Below are 27046 nucleotides of genomic sequence, written 5' to 3' on the forward strand. Positions count from 1 at the left end.
TGTATTCCCTATAATCATTTTAATACTCATTTATTTTATTCTCTAGACATGTATTTTCATTTTTAAAAGTTTTTAAAAACTAACAAGTAAAAAACAAAGAAAACAAAGTTACCAAACAAGCCCACTCATTGATTCTAGAGGCACTAAAATATCTTTTTATCTTGTTTACTTTTATTTATTTAATCCATTTTATTGCTATAACTCTCTGATAGGGACTGTCAATATCAGGCTTCCATTTCAGTCCTCTGACACATTCTGCTTATTGTCACTGGTAGCAATGTTAATGCTGTGGAAAAGTTGACTCATCTATGCTCCCCAGAGCACCCTGTCTCCCTTTTGCCTTCTCCTCATATTTCAACTGCTCACTACCTGCATTTGATTCAGTGTTTGATGGAAGAATTCATTTGTCTTTTCCAATATAGAGGAACACATTTTACCCCAGCAAAAGTCTCATAAACTTTCAGGAATACTTTCTTTTTTCTATCAATGCTACACCAAAGCCACACTGACATATGACTTACAGATTTTATGGAATGCCTTCTTCCTCTCCTAAGTGCCGATATCTGTTTTCTTAACAGGATAGGGTTTATCTTTTTGATATTAATCACTATTCTAGAAAGGAAACGTAGTTACACATTCTGACTGTGATATGCAGAGGAATGTTGCTTTGCTATCACCACTGAAGTAGCCACCACAAGAAACTGTTTCTTGTTTCCAAATGATACCCCCCACGAAAATCTCATTCATCAACTTCTACCTTCTTTGTAGTCACTCTCCTGCCCCATTAACCTCTACTTTGTTTTAGACATAGAAAATATCTTTAGCTTCTATACTGTAAACTGGATATTTCCAATAGAGTTACCTCCAATATAGAGAGAACACACTTCCTAAAATACCAGTTATTTCTATCTGTTGCCTAAAAATGCAGAAGATAACATGGTGCAGACAGAAAAATAACACTGAGTTTGTAAGTCAGGTGTCCTGCATTTTATTAGCTGCATGATTTTCAGCAGATTCTTAACTGCTCTGGTTCTAGTTCCTCATCTATAATACAGCATGCCTGTCACAAATTAAAGTTTAAATGAAAAAATCTATTGTGCATTGTAAACTATAAGTCATTTTACAAGCATAACCAATTATTATCACATCAAGTCCAAATCTCTCTACTATTTTTCAAAGCCCTCTAAAACGTGACCTTATGCTATTCATCCAGCATTATTTACCACGCCTCCTCCTTCACATTTACTCTCTGTTGTCAGCAGACAAGGCTCCTCCTATTCCTTTTCAAAATCACCATCGTCATTTATTTTCATTTCTGCACTTTTGCTCATGCCTTTCCTTTTTCCCCTGACTTTTTCTCCAATTTCCACTCTACCTATCCAAAGCCTACTGATTTTTCAAGGCTCACCTCAGCAATGAAGCCTTGTTTGAGTATTCTAATTTTGAAACTTTGATGCAAATCATTTTATCTTCTTTGACATTGCATTTGCTATACACTCAGAAATAATACATACAGTAATATTTCAATTGTTCAAAACACTATATGTAGCTTCACTTTTTGAACTGACATTCAGAATCAGTTTATGACACACATATGCATATAAACACACACACACACTCACACATTAAACTGAGTACACTATAGTCCTAACTTATTTTTGAAATTGTCAAGAGCCTACATTATTTAAATATGCCTATAAAATATTATGGAAACAACTCGTTAAAATTCTAAAGCATTAACTTGGAGTTGGGAAGCGTATTTAAAGACATAGCTCCTATAGTTCTTATCCTATAGGTACTTATAGTTTGTGGGAGTAAAATAAAAAATAACATTAATTACAAATCAGAATGTGACAACCAACATTGGGAGAGGTACAAATTGCCATTAATAGTTGAGAAAGAGGGACTTTCCCGGTTGCACAGTGGTTAAGAATCCGCCTGCCAATGCAGTGGACATGGGTTCGAGCCCTGGTCCTGGAAGATCCCACACGCCGCGGAGCAACTAAGCCTGTGTGCCACAACTACTGAGCCTGCGCTCTACAGCCCACAAGCCACAACTACTGAGCCTGTGTGCCTAGAGCCTGTGCTCCACAACAAAGAGAAGCCACTGCAATGAGAAACACCGCAAGGAAGAGTAGCCCCTGCTCGCCGCAACTAGAGAAAGCCCATGCACTGCAACGAAGACCCAATGCAGCCAAAAAATAAATTAATTAATTAAAAGAAAAAATAAATCAATGCTGTTCCCCTCTCAGATTCTTAAAAAAAAAAAAGTTGAGACAGAAATGGAACAGGGTTCCTAGTGGAGATAAAACATGAATTAGACATTGAAGTATAAAAGACTGATGAAAGGGGACACATTTGAGACAGAAGGAACAGTGTACACAAAAGCAGGAAAAGTCTGGGGTGATTCTGTCAAACCATGAATAGTTCTCTTCGGGTGTATGCATGGAAGAGTAGTAGGAGACGATTCAGTTCAAATACGGTCATATTATGCAAAAGCTCAACTGGCAGACTACAATGTACATATTTGATTTTTTGGTGTTATTGGCTGTGGGGAGATATTAAAAGATGTTTGAACAGGAGAGCAATTAAAGCAATTGTGCATTAGGTAATTTTAATATGGCTACGACATGAGGATATTATCAATGTAAGAAAAAGACACCAAATAAAGATAGAGATTTCATCTTATAGGTCATTAGATCAGTCAAACCTGTCTCTACACTTCTGAGCCAGGTTAGTTGTAAAGTGCTGGTACCATTAATAAAGACTGGAAACAGAAGTAGATAATGATTTTGTTTCTGTTCATCTAGAGTTTGTTCACATCATTTTTGGAGAGATATATCCAGGAGAATATATCTGGCAGGCTTGGGCTCAAACAACAAGTGAGAACTAAAGTTTTACACTGAGATATATATGTATGTATATATTTATAGCTTGAATGTTCACCGTACATTCCACGTGAAACTGATTAAAAAAAAAAAAAACCTATGCAACAATTTCCAAGGTGTATCCTGAATTTTTACTTCCAAACCCCAGATGCTGCAGCCTCACTGGCATGGTTTTAGTGCCAAACAAAACAGGTAACATGTTAACCTACTGTCTTACTATTATTTTTAAAAAGTACCAAATACCAAAGCAAAATATCAGTTCCTAATGGCTTCCACCTAACTTCTGCTTAGCTAATTGAATAATGTAGGATCCATCACATTCAGCACTCCCTCAGGTGGGTTTGTTTGTGGTGCAATTGGCAACAGACCCAACTCAGACTAGATTAAATAACAAAGTGAATTTTTAGCTCATATTACTGAAAACTCAAGAAGCAGCTTCAACCATGGTTAGATTTAGAATAAAAACAAAGTCATTAAGACTGAATCTCTTTTCATCTCTTGCTCCGTGTAAGCTCCATTTCAAGGTTACACTCGATTGCCTAGCAGTTCCAGTTTCTTCCTTCATGGGGCATTTTAGTACACCTGTTCCATCCTTTCAGCTTCAAGTAGATGGGTAAAGCATTCTAAGAATGTAAATGTTGGATATGGTACGGAAAAGTCAGTGTGGCCACAGGAGAAAATGAGAACCAGGCTTGAAAGGAAAAAGTTTATAATACTCACAGATTCCAGAGGGGAGCCACTGCATGCCGTGCAGGGCCAAAGAGGAAGCTCCAGGTTTTGGTCGGGTGGCAAAGACAGGAGCAAGAGGAAACTCTAGGCAAGAGCCTTTAATACGGTTTCTGAAGGAAAAGTGAGAGAAAGCAGAGAAAGTTGTTTAGAATTGGCCAGTTTGAATAATTATGGCAGCATCTGGGCTATAGGGTGGTCTCTAGCTATCTGCACCTGGCCCTAGGATGAGGCAGAGGAAATACTGGCTTGTCAGTGGGGGGTCAGATAAGGAGGTGTTTCGGGCTACAGACTCAGGGCTGGTTGGTTTGTATATAAAAGATATTCTCCTGGCTAGAGCGCTTTGCTATCTCTAAGAAAGGGCTAACCCTGGGAGGGGGAGTCACTCTCCAGCCAGCAAGATTTTTAAGATATCGAAACATCATAAAATACAGAAAATAAAATCATGATTAATGCCTAAAAGGAACATTCCTTTTTTTCCTAGCCTTTCCTACAAAAATCCGGAGATCTGCTTTTACTTTTGTCACATGACCATAACTTAAAAATTAACTTGTTTAAGGGAAAATAAGGTACTGTTAACCTAAATAAAGAGGTAAACTGAAGCAAGCTCCAATTACCTGAACTTGAGTTTACTCGGGAATAGCAAAGGAACCGCAACTCCAAAAGGAACAATGTTGAAAGTTACAGGCCAGTCGGAAGAGTTCAGGATGAGCTGTATTTATCGCGAAGGAGCACAAAGAGCAGGAAGTCCAGCCAGTAAGCTGTAAGTTCATTGGCTTGAGGATGGCGAGAGATTCACGGCGGATGTTCATTGGTCAGGAGATAAGTCTCGGTCTTGGGTAAATCAGTCATTTGCAGGAAGCCAGTCTCATTTAAGTTCCATTCTTCTGAGGGTGCGTGCGTGGGGTGTCCAGTTCCGTCCATTTTAGATCGAAATCTTTTCACAATACTTACTGAGTTCAAAGAAAGGTCAAGCCCCAATAAAAAATTTAAAACAGGAACTGTGCAGTGACGTCAACAGCGATGGTGGTGTAAAACGTCCAGCTTTTTGCCCCCCAACCCCCTTTAGCAACTAAAACGACATCCATCTATGAACAAAAGTGCCTCTGTGGGAGCTGTGAGATGCAGACCATATGGCCATAGATTCGGCGGGGGCGGTGGGGGGGGGGGTAATCGGGTAACAGGCAGACAGACCTTGACAGAGGCCATGGAACCAGCAGGAGCCTGTGAACCCGCTTCAGCCCCTCTTCGCTGTGGTCCCGGAATACCTGGAGGGCACTGACTTATGGACGCTATGACTTCTACAAAGCATCTCTTGATGCTTTGCAGAAGTCCTGGTTTCCTGAAGAGAGATTCCAGCACTTCGTTGCAGCAAAAAAAAAAAGTAACGAGTTTGGACGCATTACACAATGTAAGTGGAATTTTGACAGCGCCGCCCCTCCCCCAAGGTGGCACAGCGTGATTGAACTTGCCCACCCTGACTTCTCCTGGGAGGGAGGAAAGGGAAGTTGGTGAGGGGGTGAGAGGGTGCCCTGCTTCCCCAGCTGTGTGCCATGCTGCTGGAGAAACCCATTTCACTCCTGCAGCACCCAAGGTATTGAGGCGGGACCTCCATGGCTCAGGGGAGGGTGAAATCTGGAAAGAGGCAGATAACAATATCTGAGAGCATTAAAGGGACCCACTACCTGCTAACTGCATTCTGCACTCCAGCAGGAAGCCCGCCCCCAGCTTCTTCTTCAAGCCAACCTGATTCATGAGACTAGAGATGGAACCTAGCCCTCCACAGGTGATTTAAAAACCACAGATTTAATAACTGGTCCAAAAAGTTCCTTTTTCTCTTTTCTGATTTTTGTTTTTCTTTTCCAGATCCTGTTGATTCATCCTTTTCAGCATCATGAGTAACGATCCCTTTCTTCCAAGGTTCACTGCACCTGTCTTGGTCAGACACCATGGCGTGTCTGAATTGCTATAGCTTGTCACTTTCCAATGCATTCACAGTTTTTGTTTTAATATCTGTCATATTCACAAACTTGTGAAGGTTTTCTCATCACTTACAGTGTAGATCATCTTCCTAAGCTTGAAATCCAAATCATTCAACAGTCTTCCCCCATTCCGTGCACTGTCTTATCTCCACAATGTTGTGCCCTCTTCTGCCTCAAAGCCAGAGCTTAGGTCACAGTGAATCTCTTGCCCAGTAACTTAGCTTGTGCAGTTTCTTTTGCTTAAAGTACACTTCTGTCTCATACCTGCCCAGCAACATACGTTCCATCTTTCAAAACTCTGCTCAAATTCTTCTTCCAGCAGAAAGTTTTTTTGTTTTTTGTTTTGTTTTGTTTTGCGATATGCGGGCCTCTCACTGCTGTGGCCTCTCCCGTTGCGGAGCACAGGCTCCGGATGCGCAGGCTCAGTGGCCATGGCTCACGGGCCCAGCCGCTCGGCGGCATGTGGGATCTTCCCGGACCAGGGCACGAACCCGTGTCCCCTGTATCGGCAGGCGGACTCTCAACCACTGCACCACCAGGGAAGCCCAGCAGAAAGTTTTTTAGATGTCAGATGTTTTCCATCTGAATTAACTTGTTTTCTATCTGAGTTCTTTCTCTCTGTGCTTTATACCATTGCAGTTCTTGTCACACTATGCCTCATTATAACTTGGGGATAAATGTTTCCCTCACTTTATTTCTGAGCCCTTAGAAGACAGGAACTTAATCATCTTTGTATCCACCACATTACCTACTGCTACTCCTTATGCATAGCGTTCATTAATTGTCTTGTTATTTGAAGTGAATTTAACATTTGCATCAAAAGCCCTAAGTGAGTAGGAGAGGCAGTCCTGGAATCTGTCTCCCGATTAGTAGTCCAGAGCTTTTTCTACCTACCATACATTTGGGACCAGTAAAAGCAGTTTCCAAGACATTACCGTGGATTCAAATATGTTTATCAAAAGCACCACTCGTAATACAGCTCGGGACAATGCCCTCCATAGTTTGGTTCTTTGTCCACCCTCACTTTTCCTTGGTTGGGCTACAATCACAATATGAGATGAGTCCACAGCTCTGCCTCAGGGGTTCAGGCAGTTCTCTGAGAATGACCGCCTTTATCCAACTTCCAGCGGCTCCCACGCTCACCCGTGCAAGGAATTCAAGTAGCTGCTCTTGTCTGGATTCTCTTGATGCTTTTGTTGCTGTCAGGCCTCACCTGTTCTGCCCTCTGAATAGCCTCTTCCAACTGACACCTTGATATTCCACCTGGCTCTTGATTTTCTTTCTCCTTCTGACATCATCCCCCAGTTTTCACTGTTCCTTTATGCCACACTGGTTTCCTCACCACACACCCATGCTTCTTTAGGAGGAGAGATGACACATTAAAAAGAGGGAGGAATCTTAACTTCTTATCATATGCAGGGACGATATGATTATTAGAGACCTAGATAAGAATTATTGATGTATCAGAAGTTCTTATTAAGCCAAAGAGCATCAGTCAGACCTGTACTTAGCCCTGCACCCTTAAAGTATTTATTGGATTGCTTAAGCAGCTCTTCGATAGACAAACTGCTGAGAGAAAAGGATTAATAGTGGGTATTTAATTTAGTTTGCTATACGAACACGTGAGAGAAAGATGAAGAAGCCTTAACATCCTTGACTAAAAACAGAAACAAGATGGGAATTGAGACAAAGAGATAAAAACAGAGTGAAATTCTAGCCTTAATCCAGTGGACTAGAAGGTACATCCTCAGGGGACACTCTCTCAGTGTTTGACATCATTTTCATTTAAAAGGCCTTTTTGTACTGTATTTATACATGGGTCCAGAGAGAAAACAGTGTGAAAATAGAGTGAAGACAAAGAATCAGTTATAAACCATGCAAATACCCATAACAAAGTAGAAAATCTGGAGATAAAGCGTTGACATGGAAAAGCGTAGCACTGTGCTCAACTTGGAAATAATCATTCATGGAGGCAAATATTTCTGAGGATGATACAAAGTTGTGGCATCTGCATAACCTATGTGCATGCATTCATTTACTCAAAAATTATTTTTCACAGTCATTACGCGCCCAGCATGACACAAGGGGTGTGGTGTTGAACCAATTGAAACCAAGTTCTGGCCCATGAATTTGTAGTCTGCCATGCAAGTGGAAAATGATTATCTCTGCTAATGTAAATGTATGATCTCTGGACCCACACTTTTGTGATGTAAACCAGTGCCATGACCAAACCCAGAGAGACTTTACCATCCTCTCCTTATTCATTCAAATCATGACCTTCAGAACCTTAGTTTGTGAAAATCTTTCTCTTTTTACGCTGTATCCAGCCTTGCTTTTAACTTGGTGAGACCCTGTGAACCTGTCTCTTGAGTGATATTCCTGGCTCTCAAGGCACTGGCCTGGAGGGCAGTTAATTCTGCTTGTTTTTATCAGCACTGGTGGTCTTTGAATTTTGATCTGACACTAATGAACCCTTCTGTGTATACACTAGGGAGTGATTATTATATAGACACAAGATGATCAATCTATTTTTAGTCACGTTGCATTGAGAAGAACATAGGATGTTAGGGTAGTTTAATTGGTTGTGATGTATATCTTGTAAAAGTGATTTTGGTACATGTGTACATGGGATTTTCAAGGTATTCATCAAGAAGATGAATAAACAGTCACACACTGTTGCTACATATTCAATATACTATATATGTGTGTGTGTGTATATATATATATATATATATATATATATATATATATATACACACACACAAACACATATATATAATTTTTACTTATTTGCTGTTTTCTAAAAGGTAACATGTAAGAGTTGTTCTTGAATCCCAGAACAGTCCATTGAGATGACTGGTGTGGGGAGATTTGGCCTATGTCAATGTAAATAGCATCTAGCAGTAAGGGAGAGAAGTAAATCAATACTATAATTTTTATTTTATTTTATTTTATTGTTTTTTATTTTTATTGTATTTTTTAAACATCTTTATTGGAGTATAATTGCTTTACAATGCGTGTTAGTTTCTGCTTTATAACAAAGTGAATCAGTTATACATATACATATGTTCCCATATCTCTTCCCTCTTGCATCTCCCTCCCACCCTCCCTATCCTGCCCCTCTAGGAGGTCACAAAGCACCGGGCTGATCTCCCTGTGCTATGTGGCTGCTTCCCACTAGCTATCTAGTTTACATTTGGTAGTGTATGTATGTCCATGCCACTCTCTCACTTTGTCCCAGCTTACCCTTCCCCCTCCCCATATCCTCAAGTCCATTCTCTACATCTGTGTCTTTATTCCTGTCCTACCCCTAGGTTCTTCAGAACCATTTTTTTTAAGATTCTATATATACATGTGTTAGCATACAGTATTTGATTTTCTCTTTCTGACTTACTTCACTCTGTAGAACAGACACTAGGTCCACCCACCTCACTACAAATAACTCAATTTCGTTTCTTTTTATGGCTGAGTAATATTCCATTGTATATATGTGCCACATCTTCTTTATCCATTCATCCAATGATGGACACTTAGCTTGGTTCCATGTCCTGGCTATTGTAAATAGAGCTGCAGTGAACATTTTGGTACATGACTCTTTTTGAATTATGGTTTTCTCAGGGTATATGGTCTCTGGGTAGTATGGTAGTTCTATTTGTAGTTTTTTAAGGAAGCTCCATACTGTTTTCCATAGTGGCTGTATCAATTTACATTCCCACCAACAGTGCAACATAATTTTTAAAATGTGGGAACTTCTCTTGGACTTGGAGGATGATTCTGGATTTCTCTCTCCACTGGCAGTCATCTGAAGTACAAGCTATTCTAGTTAATATTTATTGTCAAGTGATCTCCCAAAGTCCTATTCACTGTCAGAACCATATAGCAAATAACTCTCAATCTTTATTTGTTTTATGATATTTGGGTTTCATATTTTGCCTAGTTTATAAATTTGATATTTTTCTGAATATCTGAAATGGTCCCCAGTGTAGCCAGACAGCAAGAAATATCTGAATCCTCAAGACTTATGGATCTATGTCACAAGGCACCAAAAATGTCATGAAGACATAAGAGGCAAGGTCATTGTGTCAAATGCTCTCTGCTCACGCATCATTTGTGGATTATTTTAATATTGTAAGGGATTTGAAATTAGATAAGAAGTTTAAAATGTTCCTTTGGCAGTTTTACTTTTTTCAATTTCCTATAGAAATGTTGTTTAGAATGTCTGTCTTTATATAGCTATGGTCCTAGATCTTATGACCTATGGAGCAACATGAGATCAGTAAAACTTTAATGAGTCTTCAAGCACGACCAATCCTTGTTTTATTTTATTTTACTTTAAGAATCCAGCAGTGTTGGGAAATGATTCAGGGAGAAGAAAGCTTTGCATTGTATGTTGTCACTATTTCTTTGTCCAATACTTGTGAATATCAATGGCTCTTAAAAATCAAAGGGCATCAAATCAATTCAGAGACTACAGCAGTTACACGGGGAGTAGGGGGAGTAACCAGGAAGAGGTCTACCCATGTCCACAAACTTCTTCTTATCTCAAGAGGACAAGGAGAACACTACATTGTGTTGATGTTCGTTGCTTCATGTTGAAAAAGGAATTTGAAAAAGCAATAAAAGGTTTTACTTGGAGTTTCTTATTTGAGGGTCACTAATTTGTTCATTACTATGTGAATTTCCTGCAGAATGGAAGATATGAGTTTTCTGGGAATCTTATCCACATGAAACGTACACTGTCCTTTAAGAAAACACATATGCTGATTTGGAATTTGTAGATTCAATGAACCTTGGTCATGTATCTATCAATTTGCTCATGTGTTTATACCCTTACTTAAAAAACTGGTGTTAAGTACTACTCCAAGCTAGTTTCTATACTCAACCTTAAGATATAAAAACAAGTGACGGGCTTCCCTGGTGGCGCAGTGGTTGAGAATCCGCCTGCCGATGCAGGAGACACGGGTTCGTGCCCTGGTCCGGGAAGATCCCACATGCCGCGGAGCAACTAAGCCCGTGAGCCATGGCTGCTGGGCCTGTGCATCCGGAGCCTGTGCTCCGCAACGGGAGAGGCCACAACAGTGAGAGGCCCGCATACCGCAAAAAAACAAAAAAACAAAAAAACAAGTGAGCCCTGATCAAACCTTTCCTGCAAGTGCTCCCTGACTGGTGGGTAAAACAGGTGTAAGCAGGTAGTTTCCAGATCATATGGAAAGTGCTGTGGTTGAGACCTTGGTGTGGAAACATGGAGGTAGGGGCTTGACTGGGGAATGAGAAAAGACTTCAAGGAAAAGATTACTTTCAAAAAGAATATTCCTGGATCTGAAGTCTTCCATGTGTAGAAGGGATTGTGAACTCTCAGACTGGCATGTCCGGGAACCAGTAAAGCAAAGGTTGGACCTCAGGATAAATGGGTTGGGAATTGACAGAAAACATGGGAACAAATGTAGGTGGGAACAGAGGAGCTTAAGGTAATTCAATTCTTAGCTCAGGAAATAAAGGGGTTAGAAGATGGGTAAATATAGGACATTTATATTGAAATGGCCAGTTAGCAGGTGGAACTTAGAACATGGCTTTGATTCTGACATAAATTTTGTGACTTACTGGTGAATTGTTATGAGTCAAAAGCAAAGCTATACATGATAATGCTTACAGAAAGTTTATAAAAGTGGTGGTTCTTAAACTTTAGTACGCATTAGAATTATCTGAGTTGATTGCTAAAAATGCAGGTATAAGGTTCACTCTCTTTCATTGCAATTCATTGTATGTGGGGCTAGATTAAAGAATCTATATTTTAACAAGTTCTCCAGGTGATTCTAAAGTTCACATGTTGGGACAAAATATTCAATAAGAGAAATAGGGCACGAATACAACCCTGAAAAACAGACATTGAAAGAGCAGTGAACAGACAGAAAAAGAGGCAGTGGTGTAAACTGAGAAGAAACTGGTTAGAATGAGAAATATCTAGATTCTGCTTCTGGGGTGAGGGTACATCAGTCAGGGGTCCTGTCCCCACTAAGCCAACCACAGCAAGGCATAGATCCTGAACAGACGGGACAACATGGAGTATTCCCTGCCCCCCCAACCCTCCCCCCACCTCGGGAAGGAAAAGGTTAAGAGGGGATTATAAAGAGTCTGGGGAAAGTTTTGAGACTTATCTAATCTCCCTGTAAATATCTTACTGAAATTTACTTGCAGTAAGAAAAAAATGGCATTTATTTAGGGTCTTCCTTCTAACCAAAGTCAATATTATAAGGTTTGTTTGTGGCAACATCATTTAGTCTTTTTATTTCTAAAAAGGTCTTCATTTTGCCCTTACTTTTGAATTACAATTTGCTGTGTATAGAACTCTGGGTTCATATAGTAATTGTTTTTCCTCTCAGAACTTTGAGGCTATTATTCCATTTTCTCTGTCCTTTCTTGTTGATAATGAGAAATACAGTTTGTCAAATTGCCATTACCATTTAGATAAACTGATTTTTCTTTATTCTAGCTTTTAAATTTTTTTCTTTTATCCTTGATTTCTTGAAATTTCTCTATTATGTATCTACCTGTGGATCTATTATTATTTTTAAAAACATTTATTCATTTATTTATTTTTAATTAATTTATTTTTGGCTGCATTGGGTCTTCGTTGCTGCATGTGGGCTTTCTCTAGTTGCGGAGAGCCGGGGCTACTCTTCATTGCAGTGCCTGGGCTTCTCATTACGGTGGCTTCTCTTCTTGCAGAGCACAGCCTCTAGGTGCACGGGCTTCAGTAATTGTGGCACGTGGGCTCAGTAGTTGTGGCTTGCGGGCTCTAGAGCGCAGAAGCTCAGTAGTTGTGGCACACGGGCTTAGTTGCTCTGCGGCATGTGGGATCTTCCCGGACCAGGGCTCAAACCCGCGTCCCCTGCATTGGCAGGCGGATTCTCAACCACTGCGCCACCAGGGAAGTGCCTGTTATTATTATTTTATTGTTACTCTTCTGCTTGGTACTCACAGTGCATTATTGATTGGAACACTTTTGTCTCCCTTCAATGTCAGAAAATTCTCAGCTAATATCAAATATTCTTTTCATGCCATTGTCTGTATTGTCTGTATGCTAGGACATGTTTTCAAAGAGATTAGTGAAGTTTAAGTGTCAAAGAACTCAATAGATCTTGTGGGAATATTAACTGCTCTTGCATGTATCTGTTGTATCTTTTTACTATGTGGTAGGTGAAGTGTTCAGTGCTATCAGTCAGGATTAATCTTTTCAATGGTGTTCTGTTTAGAGTTTATCCTGTCTATTAATTTTATTTTTATTACATTTTTGTTTCCCATATTTCAATTTAATTCTTTTTTACACCCACCCTCTTTTATGTATGTAACGTTTTGTGTAATATTTTCTTGTTCTTTTTATGGATGTTAGGTCCTTACACCTTTGAGTATCCCAACCATGCTTATTTTAAAACATTTGTCTATTTCATAACATTTACATCATTAGAAAATAACTCCTGTTCTAAGGTTTATTTTTTTTTGGCTCTTCCATTAGATTTCTTTATGCATTTTAGAGTTCCAGATCACAGGATTATCTAAGGGAAATTTTCTTTTTTTTTTTTTGCTTTGCATTGTTTTCTCTTTCTCTCTCTAGGTTCCTTCCTCTCTGACCAGAAGTTGTGAGGCTACTTCCATGAATGTCCTGGGGCCATTAGTTGAGAAACAGCTCTCATAATGAAGGCTTGGGCCTCCTCCTTGGTAGGGGTATGAAGAATATACAGAAACGGTTACACAGGCAGCTCTGTCCTGAGGCTATGTCCATATCCTCAGGGTTACATTACCTGGCAGTTCCATGTAAGTTGTAGCCCCAGGCAGCAGTTGTCAGTATTTTTGTCACCTTACTTTTATGACTTATAGCCCCTGGATTTATGCAGTGAAGCTGACTCTGTTTTTCCATTTCACATGGAAGACCTCTAGTCCTTCTTTTCCCAAAGGAGGTGAATTTATACCTCCCACTGCCTGCTTTGGAATACGGATCTTCAGCTTCACTTTATTTTTTATTTATTTATTTTTTTGAGGTACGCGGGCCTCTCACCCTTGTGGCCTCTCCCGTCGCGGAGCACAGGCTCCGGACGCACAGGCTCAGCAGCCATGGTTCACGGGCCTAGCCGCTCAGCGGCATGTGGGATCTTCCCGGACCGGGGCACGAACCCGTGTCCCCTGCATCGGCAGGCGGACTCTCAACCACTGCGCCACCAGGGAAGCCCCAGCTTCACTTCATAATTCCAGCTTTCTGTTTCGTCTCTGGTCTATGAGGATGTTTATCTTATCTAAGGTTCTTTGATTCTTTTTTTAATTTTTATAATTTATCTTTCATTGACAAGTTCATAGAATAAAAGGGGATACATCAATGACAGAATGTGTGCCATTTTTCCTGGTGTTTCTGGAATAATTTTAAACTACACATTCTATTCGAGTTTTGCCAAATTAATTGATGAAGGAAATCCAACCACTTTCAAGTGAAAATGGCTATGGAGTTTCCAGAATTTTACACATATAGATGATAATCAGTTACTAAAATTATTTTTGCTCTGTTTTAGGAGATGCTTAACATTTAAAGAGCTATGTAAAATTTTCCAATTCAATCAACTAGTTAAGGATATTGGAACTGTTTCCTCCTCATCAACTATCACTAAGAAGAGACTTGGTCTCCACATTTTAGGATTAGCTAAGTAATTTGCTATGCCCTTTTCTGCCAGGGTTAGCATATCCTCACTGAATATCAAATTGTTGGATCTTTATATCTTTGCTTATAAATTAACATGTTCCTGAGTAAAACTCTGTTGTGAAGACTTAAAATATTGTGTTTTATAGAGCTTTTAAACTGAGGGCCTTATTTAAAATTATATCTACAGGGAGACAGTTCTTCTCTATTATAAAAAGCTCATTAATCTAAAGCAAAACATTAGCCAGTAATCTTATGTGTTTGTGGGTAAGGCTGCATTTTAATGCTTAGAGAGGTTAGCAATTAGTCAAATGAACTAAGACTACAGTCAGCTCTCTGGGCATTCTGTACCCACAGGTTCTACTACGTTTATGACTCATGGCTGGTTGAATCTGTGGATGCAGAACCTGCAGATATGGAGGGCTGGCTGGAGGGCCATCTCTGGGACTTGAGCATCCCTGGATTTTCGTGTCTGGAATAGGTCCTAGAACCAATCCCCTATGGATACTGAGGGGAGGGATGACTTTATGATTGATGGATTAATTCACACCCCTGGACCTCAAAGGTTCCCCTGACCTCAGGTCACTGACCACATGAATCCAGTGTCTCCAGAAAGCCAACAAGGCCCTGCTCCCTTTGTGTTTCCATCTGCTAAGATTTCAAGGGGATGAGTCTTATTTAGCTTGTCTGTTACTGATCTTGCACCTTGATCTGGCTGAGGACGTTACCCCCTCTTCTCCAATGCTTCTTTTTTCCTTCTCTGCAAAGATCAGATCTTCCTCCAGGGTTCAAGCTGTATTCACACTGTGCACCCTTACTCAACTCAGCCAGGTCCACGTTAGACCTGAAGCTTTCTCACGGCTCCTGCTTCTCTCTCTTACCTTTGCCAACTACTGGCCTCTCCTGTTTCCCTCCATCATGCCAGCCCTGAAGATGAGCATTTGGCAATTTATGTCCTATGCCCTTATCTATGTTGCATCCCAAAGAGGGAAGTCTTTATGTGGTATGTGATAGGAGGTAGTTTATTTGGTAATTGATGACAGGAAGCACCATTGGGGGAATGAGACAGGAGACAGGAAGGGAAGGAAGCCAAAGGAAATATATGCTATTAGATGTTAGTAATATGTACAACTGTGGCTCACTTTTGCTGGGGGTAGGGGGTGTGTCTGGAAGCCAGAATAGAACACATCTCAGAGTTACCCCCCTCCCTTGAGTTAGGTCTGGTATTTATCCTCCGCTTCTCATTTGTCATGGCTTAGGGCTGTTCCCTAGTAGCATTATCTTTCTAGGGGCATTAACTTACACTTGTGTGAAAGAAAGTCTTTAGGCAGAAGTTTGCAGTGAGGCATGGTTGTCAGGTGCTTGACATTGACTGTTGAGGGAGTACAGGGGAGATACTAACAGAGGCTGATGAATGACTTTCATCCCCTACTACTGATACAAAAACTTGTGCCATCTATACAACACATAGATGAGGGCATCCCCACTCCATGTATAAGCTATCCAGGAAGTGGTATTTTTCAGACTCCAAGAAAGGGTTCACCTATGGTTATGTGCCTCATTCATGCCTGTGATTCTCTTCTTACCAATTTGTTTGTGTAGTGTATCATAGCTTTCAAAAGCTAAATGTCACTGGACTCTAGATCTAAGTCCTCAATATCCATGTTCATCCTCCTGCATGACCCCATAGTTAACTAGATAAAGGGCAGGGAACTGACCTTGGAAAAAACCATCAGATTCTTTTGTAGGAATTTGGCATTATGATGGGAGAATCTATTTTGGTACCAAATATTCAGTTAGGTAAATTTGGGAGTTGTGAGACGGCAATGTATGCATCAATAAATGATGAAGACCATCAATAAGGCCCGACTTCAGACAGAGGAATAAGGTAACTGTACAGAGAGAGACAAATTGCAGCTGCTATGATGTGTGTTGCTTACTAATACCATTCCAGTGGCTTGTTCGTATCACTGGGGATGTCTGTCTGTATTGCATATCTTTGGGTTTAATGTATTATACCTGGATCCTTCTGACGGATTTCTTCTTTACATTCAGGCACTAACTCTTTACTCTGAATGAGCTTACCAGATGGATTTCCTTCTGAATCTGTTTAAAGAAGAAGCACAAGAGTACTAGCATATGGATAAGGGATACAGAAGGTTCATGGCCTCCACTTTTACCACACCAGGGTCAGACAATCTGGGGTGAGGTGGTGAAGTATATAACCAGACATAGAACAAATAAATACCTATGTAATGCCCTTTTTCTATATCTGAGAGAAATGCTTTTTTTTTTTTTTTTTTTTTTTTTTTTTTTTGCGGTATGCGGGCCTCTCACTGCTGTGGCCTCTCCCGTCGCGGAGCACAGGCTCCGGACGCGCAGGCTCAGCGGCCATGGCTCACGGGTCCAGCCGCTCCGCGGCACGTGGGATCCTCCCGGACCGGGGCACGAACCCACGTCCCCTGCATCGGCAGGCGGACTCTCAACCACTGCGCCACCAGGGAAGCCCAGAAATGCTTTTTAGTGGGGATTTATGGTATCTTCGTCCAAGAGAATCTCAGTATTACTCATTCATAATATTTCTGAATGCAATTTCTGACACAATTTACAAACACATTGTGAATGTGATTTTCTTAAACTTTTAAAAATATTTTAGGGCTTCCCTGGTGGCGCAGTGGTTGGGAGTCTGCCTGCCAATGCAGGGGACACAGGTTCGTGCCCCAGTCCGGGAAGATCCCACATGCGGCAGAGTGGCTGGGCCCGTGAGCCATGGCCGCTGAGCCTGCGCGTCCGGAGCCTGTGCTCCTCAACGGGGGAGACCACAACAGTGAGAGGCCCGCGTACTGCAAAAATAAATAAATAAATAAATAAGAACTCAAAGTGCAGTTGTAAAGACTACAGGGCTTCCCTGGTGGTGCAGTGGTTGAGAGTCCACCTGCTGATGCAGGGGACACGGGTTCGTGCCCCGGTCCGGGAAGATCCCACATGCCGCGGAGCGGCTGGGCCCGTGAGCCATGGCCACTGAGCCTGCGTGTTCGGAGCCTGTGCTCCACAACGGGAGAGGCCACAATGGTGAGAGGCCCGCGTACCACAAAAAAAAAAAAACAGATTTTAAGGAAATGGTAGATTTGCATGCAGTGGTAAAAATGAAAAGATTACATATACATTTTGCTTAATTTCCCCAACAGTAACATCTTACAAAATTATAGTATGATATCATAACCAGGATATTGACATTGATACAGACTAATCCCATCACTACAAAGATGTCTCATGCTGCTCTTCAATGGCCAAGCTTACCTCATTCTCATTCTTACCATCTCTTTCAAACTCGACAACCACTATTCTATTCTCCATTTATTTCTACAATTACATCTTTTCAAGATTATTATATAAATGGAATCATACAGTATGTGACCTTTGGGTATTGGCTTTTTTCACTCAGAACAAATCTCTGGAGATTCATCCAGGCTACTGTATCAACAGTTTGTTACTTTTTATTGTTGAGTAGCAGTCCATGGTAGGGATGTGCCATAGTTTGTGTAACCATTCTCCTGTTGAAGAACATCTGAGTTGTTTCCAGTTTTGACTTACAAATAAAGCTACGATCAACTTTCATGTATAGGTTTTTGTGTGCACAAAAATGTTCACTTCTCTAGGATGAATAGCCAATGGTGCAAATGCTGAGCTGTGTCGCAGTTGTATGTTTAGTTTTATAGGAAACTGCCAAATTGATTCCAGAAAGGCTGTGCCGTTTTACATTTCCTCCAGCAACATCTGTATGAGCAGGTTTCTCCATAGCCTCTCGAGAAATATCGTTGCCCATATTTTTAATTGTAACTATTCTGATCGAGGCATGGTGGTATCTCATTGTGGTTTTAATTTGCATTGTTGTAACATCTCATTATGAACATCTTTTCATATGCTTGTTTTTCCTCTATATATCCTCTTCATGAAGTTCCTCTTCATATCTTTTTAACATTTTCTAGTCAGATTTTTTTTTTCTGGTTGTTTTACTGTTGAGTTTTTTTTAAATATAAATTTATTTATTTACTTTTGACTGCATTGGGTCTTTGTTGCTGTGCACGGGCTTTCTCTAGTTGCGGTGAGCGGGGGCTACTCTTCATTGCAGTGCACGGGCTTCTCATTGTGGTGGCTTCTCTTGTTGCAGAGCACGGGCTCTAGGCACACGGGCTTCAGTGGTTGTGGCATGCAGGCTCAGTAGTTGTGGCTCATGGGCTCTAGAGCTCAGGCTCAGTAGTTGTGGCACATGGGCTTAGCTGCTCTGTGGCATGTGGGATCTTCCCAGACCAGGGCTTGAACCCGTGTCCCCTGCATCGGCGGGCGGACTCTCAACCACTGCACCACCAGGGAAGCCCTGGCAGGCGGATTCTTAACCAATGGGCCACCAGGGAAGCCCTACTGTTGAGTTTTGAGAGTTTTAATATATTGTAGATAGTAATCCTGTGGGCAGATATGTGGTTTGGTTACAACTATTTTCCTTCAGTCTGTAGCTTGTGTTTTCATCCACTTAACATAGTGTTTTTATTTTAAAAAAATTCTAAATTTGATGAAATCTGTTATTAGTATTTTCTTTAATGAATTTCTTTAATGGATTGTCCTTGAGCATGTCAAGTCTAGGAACTCTGCTTAGCCTTAGATCCCAAAGGCTTTCTCCTTTGTTTTTTCTAAAAGTTTTATAGTTTTAAATTTTATATTTAAATTTGTAATCCATTTTGAGTTAATTTTTGTATATGGTATGAGATTTAGGCTGAAGTTCATTTTATATATTTGCCTGTAGATGTCCAATTGCTCCAGCATCATTTGTTGAAAAGGTAACTTTTTCTCCATGTAATTGCTTTTGCATCTTTGTCAAAAATCAGCTGAGCAACCAGCATTTCCCATACTCTTTATATAATAGCTCTAAGCATTGTACTTAAATCATTGCTAAAAACTTTGCAAAACTGTGTTAGCTTTAGTGTTCTTTAAAAACTAATTATTTCATCTTTCCTGATCATAAACTTACTCACCAAAGTATAATAGCCAAATGCTTTGATTAAATGAAGCTTAAAATCAAGTGTAATATTCATAATTCTGTAAAAAAAAGGCTTAGTTTTGCCTCAATATTTATTTCCATCTTAGTCAATCATCACATTTCTTCTGCAGTGACTTCTTATACTAAAATAAATGACCTAAGGATGCCTTATTGCTGACATAGATCAGTGTTAATTGCTAATGAAATAACTCCTTTTTAAGTAACTCCAAATAAATCTGCTGATCCATAAAAGATTCATCTTAAAGGAATCCAATTCATTTTCTGCCTCTACCACTTCCATGGACATGAAACATCTTTTATATTCTACCTTGTTTCAGCCATTCAGCTACTCTCTCTATCCTAAGAGTAGCACCTGGCTTGTAACAGTCTGTTCTAACTGGGAGAGATGATACATTTAGTAAGATGTCATGACCATAATATGAAGGACAGACCCCTCTCAAAAGAAAACTGATATTCAAGAATGTCCTCTGGTGTAAAAATTAATTCCAGGAAACAAGGGTTTGCTCCATTTCAAAGATCAGAAAGGCAGTGCTGAAAAAGAATTCCAAAGAGAAACAAAAGCCATGACTTAAGCTTCATTCCTGGGAATTAATTCCCTGTGTCATTTTGTATCTGGGGCAACAGAGGATGGTATAGTACTTTAGCAAAAGCAAAATGCAACACCTCAGCAGATGTCTTCATAGCCGGAATCTCTTCAGGTCAAGAGCACCATCCTATCTTGTGTACCTTTGTAGGACAGTCCTTTCCAGGTAGATAATAGTAAGCTTGATGAATTTTTACACCCATGAAACCAGCACCTGACATCAAGATATAGAACATATCTAGCACTCCAGGAAGCTCCCTTGTGCCCTCTCCTAGCTAATACTCCCAATCAGAGTATGGCTTGGAAATGGAGGCCATGCCTTTTTTCTGGGTCTGCATACAATGATAGAATATGTGTAGGAAAAAAAAAAAGACATCTGTCTGGAAAAAATTATGAAATAAGGTATATATAGACATATTTCCCTAAATCTCAGGAAAAAATGATGCCTATTTTGTTCAGCAAAATGTTTCCAGCATTGGATAAATCTAATAGTTATTTAAATGGTTGTTTTTAAGGAGTTGTGTAAGTTGTGATGGCTATTGATTGTTTTTAAGTTGTTAACTTGTATACTTATGAGTAGAAAATTATGAGTTATATGACTGAGTATTCAACTCAAAATGTGGGTCATGAGATGTTGCTGCTTCCATGTGGCACTGTACAATAAAAAGAGATGATACTAAATCTACCTTTAAGCATCACTTGTTCCTGAGCAGAGCACTGAAAATATATTGCCCATGTAGAAGCTCCAGAAATATGACCTGATGACTCAGAAAAGCTTTCATTCTCTGGGACCAAGTTTGCGCACTTTGAAATGAGCCTCCCTGGAAATGTTGATTCAACAGGGCATTTTGAAAATTTTGCATAATCTTTTTTTTTTTTTTTTTTTTTTTTTTTCTGTATGCGGGCCTCTCACTGTTGTGGCCTCTCCCATTGCGGAGCACAGGCTCCGGACGCGCAGGCTCAGCAGCCATGGCCCACGGGCCCAGCCACTCCGCGGCATGTGGGATCTTCCCGGACCGGGGCACGAACCCGTATCCCCTGCATCGGCAGGCGGACTCTCAACCACTGCGCCACCAGGGAAGCCCTTTATTTCTATTTTTAAAAAATATTTTAGTAAGCAAACAAATCTTAAGGGTAAAGCTTGATGGATTTTTACGTGCTGAAACCAGCGCCTGACATCAAGATATAGAACATATCCAGCACTCCAGGAAGCTCCCTTGTGCCCTCTCCTAGCTAATACTCCCAAAAGTTTTGGCTGTTTTTGAACTTGATATGAAAGGAATTATACAATTTGTCCTCTTTTGTGTTTGACTTTCTTTTGCTCAATACTATGTATGTGAGTTTCATCCAAGAACTTGCATATATCGGTAGTATATTCTTTTTATTGCTGAGTTATATCCCATTGTATAAATATATCATATGTATTTATCCATTCATCCATGGTTGCACATTTGTGTCGTTCTCAGGTTTTGGCTGGGAAGATCATTTTTTGTCCATGCATTTTGGTACATGTATACACATTTATGTTTGTGTATGTGGCCAAGAGTGGAATTACTGGATCCTAGGGTATTTGTATTTTAGCCTTGCCAATTGCTGTTAAACATTTTTCCACAGTGGTTTTACCAATTTATTTCCAACCAGCAGTGTGAAAGAATTCCAGTTACTCTACATCCTTGCCAACACTTGGCATTATCAGTCCTTTTAATTTTAACTATTCTGGTGATATCTCATTGAGGTTTGCAGTTGCAATTCTGATGACTAGTAATATTGAGCAACTTTTCATAAGCTAATAAATCTGTGTTGGATGTAAATATTTTAATATAAAAAGTACCATAAAGTAGATGTTTTTATTTTTCTTCTAGATCTTAGATGAAAACAGCTGTCAACTCACAAAATTTCCTAAAACTATTCATTATTATCCCAAATTAATAAACTTGAAGAAAAGAAACCAGAATCACATTTTAAAAAGCCACAGGTCAGTGATAAGAAAGTACTATAATTGCCAACTTTCATCTCAGGTAGCTTTTCTCTTTTTGTTTTTTATTCTGTGCTAATCGTAGAAAGTCCAGGGTATAATGTCTGTCACAAATAATCAGAGAGGTACATTATCACACTACGTATATCAGTTATATCTCAAAAGGTGATAACTGTTAGAGCAGTGTAAGGGTTTGGAGTTTAGGATAAAATTTCATAAGATGACAATGTGAAGTGGCATTTTACTTGACACGTGGGTATTTTATACTTTTATGTTTCTGAGTACTGGATCATAACTGCATGTGAATTACTCATAAATGTATAATATAGAGAACTATTTAGAGACACATGGTACTATATATGAATATTCATCTAAAAAGCTCTTGATAGTTCATTAAACTTCACAGTTTGTTGGAGGCACATAAATGGCAAAGACTACCCACATTTCTGAAAACAAGAGACAGTCTCAGTGAGACTTAGGTCATAAATGAAGGAAGAACTCCATACTGTAGCATAACATTGAATCAGTTGGTGATGTTGAAATCCTTATGGCAATAAATGTCACTGGAAGTTTGACTGAAAATACAGCCACCTCCACCCCACCAGAAGGTCTGAATCTTATTGGGCCACTAACCACTTAACATTTGCCCACAAGTACTAACATTGTGTCACTGTTACTGGCTACATATATAGAAATAAGTGCAGCCAGTTTTGTGCTTGCTAAAGACTGAATGTTTGCATCCTCCCCAAATTTGTAGGTTGAAATCCTAATCCCCAGTATGATGGTATTTGGAAGTAGGGCCTTTGGGAGGTGATTAGGTCGTGAGGGTAGAACCCTCATGAATGGGATTAGTACCCTTATAAAACAGATTCTAGAGGGATCCCTCATCCTTCTACCATTTGAGACAGCAAAATGGCTGCCTATGAGCCAAGAAATAGGCTCTCACAAGACAACGAATCTGCCAGAGCCTTGATCTGGGACTTTCCAGTCTCCAGAACTGTGAGAATAAATGTTGTTTAAACCACCCAGTGTATGGCATTCTGTTACAGCAGCCTGAATGGACTAAGAGAGTGCTTTTGCCTTAAATCAGATGAGTTTGGCTTTAATTAATGCAACTGAATGATGATGATCAACAAGGTAAATTCTGGAGTCAGACTTCCGTATGAGTCCTGGGTGAATCACTCAAGAACCATGTGAGCCTCCTTTTCCTTCACTGTAATAAAGAAGCTGGTAAACAACTGTCTCTACCTTTTCGTAAAGTTGTAAAGATAATCTACATTAAATAAAACCACAAAATAAAAAATACTAGAGTAACAATACAAGACCTTGTTCTCATTAGACATTTTGGACATCTAAGAATACCTGTCCCCAAGAGAAAAATGCATAAAAAAATAAAGTGGTATGTTAAGAAGTTCTTTAGATTAGCTATTGTTGGATGGTTGTTGGTGTTCAATGGATTTATGAGTTCCTTATACATAGTCTTGGGCCCACTTTTGTGTATTTTCAAAATTATCCAAAATATAAAGTTAAAGATGTTCATTAAAGTAAAATAGAATAGAAATAGAGGAAAATGCTGCAATTCAGTGGTTCTCAAAAGTGGTCCCTGAGACCAGCAGCATGAGCAGCTTTATGGGATCTGGTATGAAATGCAAATCTTCAGGTCCCACCCTGAAAACTCAATCAGAAACTCTGAGGGTGGGACCCAGCAGTCTGTTTTTAAACATGCCCTCTAGGTGATTCTAATGAACCCTAAAATGTAAGAACCACTGATGTAATGAAAATAATATTGGTCCAAGAGTTAAGAGATATGAATTGTAATTCACAATTAATTGGGTTTGTGATCTTGGACAAGCCACTTACCTTCTCTGAGCCTGCTTCCTCATCTCCAAATGAAGTCTGGATTGTGTGACCTTTTGGGCCCTCATCTCCAAGTGCAGTTAGAAAATATAATATCATTTCATAAACAGAAAATATTTCAGATTTCCCATTATAAACGGCATTGGTGTTTGGATTTTACTATTAAGTCTAGATGACTTGGATTGATTTACTTGTGTTTTTAATGATTCTGCATTATATTTGATACAGAGTGAGAACTTATACTGCCTACAACTAAAATACATTTGAGAAATTTACACGTAAGCTCTGAGTTATAACTATTTATTAATAAAGTCTTAGTATGAATCTTGAAAGTGTTTTTAAAGGTGTTTTAAACACCAAAGCTTGTCAGATATTTCTGCAAGTCTGCCACATTCCTCTATTTCATAAAAAGATGTTAAAAATGCACAGTGTCATGAAACTTGGGGCACTCTGAGTTATCCTTAGGGTGGGCAGAGAGGACATGAACTGAGGGGCAGAGGTTAGGAATAAATTCTATGAAGTCCCACCATCAATTGCCAGGACCCTTCTGGAGCTAAGCATTTGAAAATATAAGCTAAGTAATTAGGAACATGAGGCATGTTATAGAGTTGGAAGGGTATAAGCGAAGACCACATTCAGAAGCAGAGAGAGAAGCCAGGACGTCTATTTTTTTCCAGATGTGATCAAGCTACAAGGAGGAAGGCCAGAGCTTCCTTTGCTGTCATCCCATGTAACCCCCCAGATGCCGATAGCACTTCTTGAGACTTGAAGCCACCAGGGTAGCTCTCAGAATTGAAGGCTTGCTCCTTTCAATCATTATTAAAGAGCAAGTTAATGGGAAACCAAGAAAGGGGTCATGTGACTGGGCCCTCAGAGTTCAGAGAACGTAATATCCAGGGCTGAGAAAAGGGGTCAGTCCTCAGTAACAATCCAGAGGAAGGCAATTCCTTCCCAGAGCAGTCTATTATTTGTAGGTTTAGATTGCAGGGGGCTTGAGAAACAACATGGCAGTGAGTTTCCTGTTTTTTGGGGGTTTTTTTTTGCGGTACGCGGGCCTCTCACTGTTGCAGCCTCTCCCGTTGCGGAGCACAGGCTCCGGACGCGCAGGCTCAGCGGCCACGGCTCACGGGCCCAGCCGCTCCGCGGCACGTGGGATCTTCCCGGACCGGGGCACGAACCCGCGTCCCCTGCATCGGCAGGCAGACCCCCAACCACTGTGCCACCAGGGAAGCCCCCTGGGTTTTTTTCTTTTTATCACTTCCATACATCTTTGTGACAGGATGCTACAAAAGCTTCCAACCCACAACTGCCAACAAGCACAGATGAAAACAAATCAAAACAAAACAAAACCCTGCTTTCCCTAGCTAAAGGCCCAGAAAATGGGTACCTTAACAACAGAATCCTTTTTGGTAATAGCTACCCTATTCCAGCGCAAAATAAATGGAACATTGGAAAAACTGTACCCCTTCCCCAAAGTTCCACTGAAGCCAAGCACAAGCAGATCTTCCACTCTGCCACTCCCCCCTGCACCACAGAGAGGTGGCAGCCCTCTGATTCCCCTGCCCAGTGGAGTTGGCAGGGCTGAGGGGCGTGCTAGTCATCTATCCTCTGCCCAGCATAGGCAGGCTGTGCACCAATTTCCTTACAGGAAGAGTACTGGCGAAGCTGAGTGGAGATCTGATCTTCCGTTCCCCCACCGGCCAGAAGCAGGCGTTATTACCATTCTCCCTCCCCCGCAGGATGGTGTCAGTGGGGTCCAGCAATGAACAGACTCTCCACATCTTCCTGGAAGAAATAAGACTAAATGAGGTGGTATGAGGCAGAGCTAGTCTCCGCTAGGCTTTGCAGTCCTTGCCCTGTGTCCGTGGAACACAACGGGGAGCAGATTCTCAACTCCCCCCACCACCAGCAATGAGGTAGATGAGGTGATGAGAGGTGGAGCCGGCAGACACTCTATTTCCCTCTCCTCATGGAGTGTCAGTGGGGTCCAGCGGGGAGCTGAGCTTCCACATTCACTCAGCATCAACAAGGCAGTGACAGTCAGTGTCACACATTTGCTGGGAAGATGCCAGCAGAGGGAAGGGCTGGCTGAACTTCCACCTCAACTGTCTGCAGTGAGGTGTAAGTGCTCTGTTCCTCTTTTGTAAGGGTGATGCTGGTCGGGTCCAGTGGGAAACTGAACATAACCCCCACCTGGACCTCATGCTATACCTCAACAGGTGTAATAAACTCTGATCTAAATCTCACAGCTTATACCAAAAAAAAAAAAAAAAAAAAAAAAATTCAAAATGTTCATGCATTTAAAGGTAAAACTTAAAACTATAAAACCTTTATGAGAAAAGAAATACTAGGAGAAAATCTTTGGGATGAGGTCTAGGTGAACAGTTGTTAAACATGATACCCAAAGCATAATCCATAAAAGGCAAAAATGATAAATTGGACCTCACTAAAAATATAAACTTTTGCTCTGCAAAAGACCCTGTGAAGAAGATGAAATACAAGCTTAAGACTTGGAGAAAATATTTCTAAAGAAGAATATGACAAAGTAGTAGTATCCAGAACATATGAAGAACTCTTAAAACTCAATGGAAACAACAAAGGAAAAATCCAATTAGAAACTGGGATAAAACATAAACAGACACTTAACCAAAGATAATATTCAGATGACAAAGAAGCGTAAGAAAGATGTCTGACATCATTAGCCATTAGGGAAATGCAAATTAAAACCACTCTGAGATATCACTACATGTCTATTAGAATTCCTAAAATTTAAAAAGAAAGATAGTGAAGGAGAGACAGCAACACAAGGTGGCAGCCACCGCAGGCTCGCGACTAAAAGTCCCTCGCAATTTCCAACTGTTGGAAGAACTCAACGAAGGCCAGAAAGGAGCAGGAGATGGTACAATTATCTGGGGTCTAGAAGATGATGAAGACATGACAGTTACAAGATGGACAGGGATGATAATTGAGCCACCAAGAACAATTTATGAAAACCAAATATACAGCCTTAAAATAGAATGTGGAGCTAAATACCTAGAAGCACCCCCCCCTTTGTAAGATTTGTAACAAAAATTAATATGAATGCAGTTAATAGTTCTAATGGAGTGGTGGACCCAAGAGCCAAATCAGTGCTAGCAGAATGGCAGAATTCATATAGCATCAAAGTTGTCCTGCAAGAGCTTCAGCGCCTAATGATGTCTAAAGATAATATGAAACTCCCTCAGCTGCCTGAAGGACAGTGTTACAGCAGTGAATCAAAAAGAAAAACCACCAGCCCTCCCTTACCCCCCATTTGA

General features: G+C 40.4%; 1 pseudogene; it reads left to right on the forward strand.

The window, feature by feature from the left end:
* The first annotated feature begins 4285 nt into the window (after nucleotides 1-4285).
* LOC131748182 (ubiquitin-conjugating enzyme E2 variant 1 pseudogene) lies at nucleotides 4286-27046 on the forward strand (annotated as a pseudogene).

Source organism: Kogia breviceps, chromosome X (assembly GCF_026419965.1).
Source record: "Kogia breviceps isolate mKogBre1 chromosome X, mKogBre1 haplotype 1, whole genome shotgun sequence".
Taxonomy (NCBI): domain Eukaryota; kingdom Metazoa; phylum Chordata; class Mammalia; order Artiodactyla; family Physeteridae; genus Kogia; species Kogia breviceps.